The following is a 5,000-nucleotide window of genomic DNA, read 5'->3' on the forward strand; positions in this document are numbered from 1 at the left end:
TGCATGGAATGTCTTTGTTGTGTTGTTAATTTTAATCTCGTAATTAACATTAGATTTTACTGCTGTTATTTTGAATGGTCCTTTCCATGTAGCTAAAAGTTTACTCGAGTCATCGGGTAAGAGTATTAGTACTTTGTCACCAATCTCAAATTTTCTTGACTTGCTTTTTCGATCGGAGTATTCCTTGTATTTCTCTGCTTTTTTAGTGACGGATTCCTGTGCTAGCTTACATGTATCCTCTATTCTGTCTTTCAGGTTTCTTACATATTCGTAAGCAAACATAATTTCGTTATTGTCCTCCTCATTCCCTTTACAAATGTCGGCTACTATATTGATCGGGCCGCGAGGTGATCGTCCATACATCAACTCAAATGGGGAGTAGCCTGTAGATTCTTGGGGTATTTCTCTATATGCAAATAGGATTGCTGGTAAGTATCTGTCCCAATCATCTGGTTTTTCTGCTGACACTTTTCTTAATATATTCTTCAGAGTGCCATTAAATCTTTCACAAAGACCATTTGCTTGGGGGTGGTAGGGAGTTGTGAATGAGTGTTGGATTCCCATGAGTTTCATGGTTTCATGCATAATATGTGATGTGAATTGGGGTCCATTGTCCGACAGTATCTCATTTGGTATGCCTACTAGTAAAAATTGTCATCAATGCTTCAGCTATGTGATCCGATGTAGTTGATTTCAATGCTATCGCTTCTGGCCACCTGGTTGCGTAATCGACTAGTGTTAGTATGTGTGTATGGTTTCTATCTGATTTTGTTAAAGGGCCTATAATGTCAATTGCAACTTTTTGAAAAACTTTTTCAATAACTGGGGTTGTCTCTAATGGCAATCTCGGTATTCTGCCTTTTGCGACTCTTCTTTGGCATGTGTCACAAGATTTCACATATTCTCGGACGTCTTTAGTAATTCCAGGCCATGTGAAATTCTCGGATATTCTCTTCAATGTGGAAGAGCTCCCAAGATGTCCAGAAGTTATTGAATCGTGCGCTATTCCAAGGATTTTGTTTCTGTAAATACTCGGCGTGACCAGTTGTTTAGCTATTTTGTTTCTTTTCCTATGTAACCTGAACAGAATATCTTTTTCAATGATGTATTCAACTTTTGATTTCGTCCCTTTGTTTGCGATATTGAAATATGATGTTAAAGTCGGGTCCTTTTTCTGTTCTTCAATGAACGTGTTCCTGTCAAATTGTTGTGGTTCAAGAGAAATAGTCACTGGCTTCTCTGTTGTCTTAGTCATCTTTCTTGTTTCTGCTAGACAAGCTGTTTCTTGGGTTAATGACCATTCTTTTACATCTGTTGGGTTGTCTTTAAGACCTTTTATATTGCCAACAATAACATCAGCGACGGGGTTGGGAAGTATACAGCATTCCACTATTCCTGTATAGTATGGGGTTTCTATGTACACGTTAGCTGTTTCAAAGGTTTCGACTGTGCCACTGAATGTGATGCATTGTACCGTTTTTCCAGTTTTGTCTTCGTCATTGATCAAAGATGCTTTTATTCCTACTGTACTGCATCCTGTGTCTCTCAATATTTTGCAATCAGTTCCATTAGCTTTGCCTTCACAAAAAAATAGCGATCCTGATTTGTGAGTTTGTGTTAAAAGTGACATACCTTTCACGCAATACACATTTATATTTTCTCCTGACATTACTCGTGTCTGATTATTTACACTGGTTTGGAGTGATGTATTTGCAGTTTCTTTCGGATATCCCACGATTTTGTAACATTTGTCTGCTGTGTGGCCTTTCATTCCACAATATTGACATTTAATTATAGGTTTGTTGGTTTTCTTATACTCAGTATTATTGTCAGTGCTATTTCTTGTTTTGTTTTGATAGGGTCGGCTATGGTCTCTATTGAACTGTTTGTTCCATGGTTTGGTACTATGATCATCTTGTTTCACTTGCGTGTTCCGAGTGATTGATCGGCTCGTTCTATTTGAGTATTGAACTTTAGGTGTACATGGACTCTGAGCAGCGGCAGCGTAGTATGGTTTCTTTAATGTTCTGCTAACGGGTGTCAATGGATGTGCGCTGTTAAAGTTTTCTGCGTAGATTTTTAATTTGTCCAAGTTTTCTGGCTTTCTCTCTTTAAAGAATGCGACTAAATCTGGGTTGCAAGCTTGATAGATTCGATTCTTCAGCGTGAGATAGTAAAGGCCTGCAAAGTCGTCTTGTTTTACGTTTGCCAACTCAAGCCACCGATTTAGAAATTGAGTAATTCGGTTCACGAATGTATTAAAGTCTTCTCCACTTTCCGGTTTTGCAGTGTGAAACCTTTCCTGGTAACCATCTTCCGTTAATCTAAATCTTTTTAGTAGAGCGTCTTTAATTTTTCCATAGTCATCTGCATCTTCAGTTGTTAAGGTATAGAAAACTTTTAGCGGTTCTCCAGATAAGCAGTTAATCAAGGCTGTGGCCCATTTGCTTTCTGGCCAACGATAACCTTTAGCCTGAACTTCGAATCGGTGTAAGAAGGATTCTAAACAGTCTGAGCGTTCATCGTATGTTGGCATGCGTGGAAGTTTCACGAAAAATTCATCACTATTATTATGTTTTCTTTCATGACCGGTTTTTGTTTTTTCAATTTCCAGCATCATTTGGGTCCTTTTGGTTTCTTCTTCTGCTAATGCTATTTGTCTTTTTAGTTCCCTTTCTTGGACTCTTTCTTCTCGTTCTTCTCTACGTATTCTTTCTTCGTGTTCTTTTTCTTCTCTACGAATTCTTTCTTCATTTTCTTCTCTACGAATTCTTTCTTCATTTTCTTCTCTACGAATTCTTTCTTCATTTTCTTCTCTACGAATTCTTTCTTCATTTTCTTCTCTACGAATTCTTTCTTCATGTTCTTTTTCTTCTTTTACTTTCTCTTCGCACCATGAAAATATTCTTTCCTGGGGTATTTCTAAGTCCTTTGCGAGACTTAAGTATCTTTTATATGCTTCCATGTTGCAATAAATTAGTTACGATATTTTATATATATTATATTGACAGGATACTGTTATTGACCGTTTTATTTATTTACACTTACTGGAATGAACTGTTCTATTTTTAGAAATCTCTCTCTCTTATTTCAACTTATTATGTATGTTGAATTTGATGCCTTTTATCGTTATATCTTATAAAGCAATGTGTCAATACAATGCGGAGTTATTATGACTTGTGTCAATAACAATGTGTCAATCGCGTGTACTCTAAACTATGTTACTACGAAAAATGTATCACCAATGTGTGTGACTCGTCGTTAGTTTGTGTACAATTATTCGCAATGACGCTAATATACTAGAGTGTGATAACAATAATAGGATGCCAAGTTATCTATCACTAAATATAACACGACGGCTAGTAGACTCCTTTTATTATTATTTAGTTTTTAAAGACTCACTTTTCAGAACATAATATATAAGTGGTTTTCGGTAACAGTAATATGCCAAAAATGCATTTAAAACAAATCACTATGCAAAACAAATCACGATGTCTATAGTTACTATGTGATGCCCAACTCATGTAAAAGAGAATAATGAAGGATATATTTACCAACTCAGTTCGTGGCTGGGACCTCTCTCTTGTTCAATGGTTGTTCAACAATTGTAATTAGGCATTGAAGAGTGTTTAACAGTGATGTCTGAAATACAAAACAATAAAATATCGTAAGATTTACAATAGTTACAAAATGTGTTCACAACACTGAGTGATTGGATGACAGGTGAATGAATCGTTATGGAATGTAAACATATTGAAAACAATTCATGAATGAGGCAAACAACAAAATGAAATGAGTGATATAATAACAAAGTGGACAAGGAATGAATGAATGAATGAAAAACTGAGTGAATAGATGAATGAATGAATGGATAATGTATGAATGAAAGAATGAAAGGAGGAATAAATGTATGAATGATTGGATAAATGAGTGAATAAACGAATGAATGGATGAATGAATGAATGAATGAATGAATGAATAAATGAATGAACAATGAATGAATGAATAATTTATAAATGAATAAATGAATGAAGGAATGAATCAATAAAATGCTATTCAATTTGAATGAAAGAATGAATGGATAAATTGCTATTCCATTTAAATGAAGAAATGAAAAAGAAAAAAAATTAATCCTGTAAATAGGGAGTTCAATTAAAATATGATCAAGTGGGGCAATTAAGAGTTTTTAAACTTTAAAGTTAGATGAAATAGATATAAGTAACTAAATAAATTCAATTCTTTATATGTGTCCCCTCCAAAATGTCATGGTCTCAAGTGAGTAAAGAGCTACTCGACTATGCATAAAGATATATGTAGAATGAGGCCCCAGAATTTACTAGTTACTATAAATGAAAAACAATTAACGATTTGTTTACAATGAAATAAAAATAATGATGAAATTTAATTAAAAGAGATAAACAGTGAGCGTGGCAGTTACAAATAGAGATATGAATATTTTACGTAACTTATGATAATATCTCAGGTTCGTAAGTTTACGTTTCCAGGCAGTTGATGGGCTTGGATGATCTATTCCTCTGATAACAGGATTGGACTCGTAAAATTCCACTTCCAGGCAATTGGTAAGAGGTTATATTGTAGTACAGCGGGCTTGGGTTTGATCCTTGAAGATTATGCAATCAAAGTTAAAAGCTCCGGCGTCTTAATGGTGTAGATATAATATCTACAAAGTCCCAAAAGATAAAAATCTTACAATATATATATAGGAATAGAATGACTGGCCGTCCGGCATAGATTGTGGAGAGAAAGTGAGTGTCGAATGTTAGACCTATCAGCTTTTATAATAAGTGGCTACGTGACAGAATGTAGAACGAAAAGTATTCACTAATTAGAAATTAATTCGAGGGAAGGCTATAAAAGGAAAGACGATCTAATATTAGAAGGTAAAGTTTATCTAAGCCTACCGAAATATAACTGGAGTGAGATGAATTCAGTTCTTAATAAAATAAAATTTAATAAGATAATTGTGAACAATCTTTACT

The sequence above is a fragment of the Berghia stephanieae genome, chromosome 13, assembly GCF_034508935.2.
Source record: "Berghia stephanieae isolate SIO BIC M18660-M18661 chromosome 13, UCSD_Bste_1.3, whole genome shotgun sequence".
In the NCBI taxonomy this organism is placed as follows: Eukaryota; Metazoa; Mollusca; class Gastropoda; order Nudibranchia; family Aeolidiidae; genus Berghia; species Berghia stephanieae.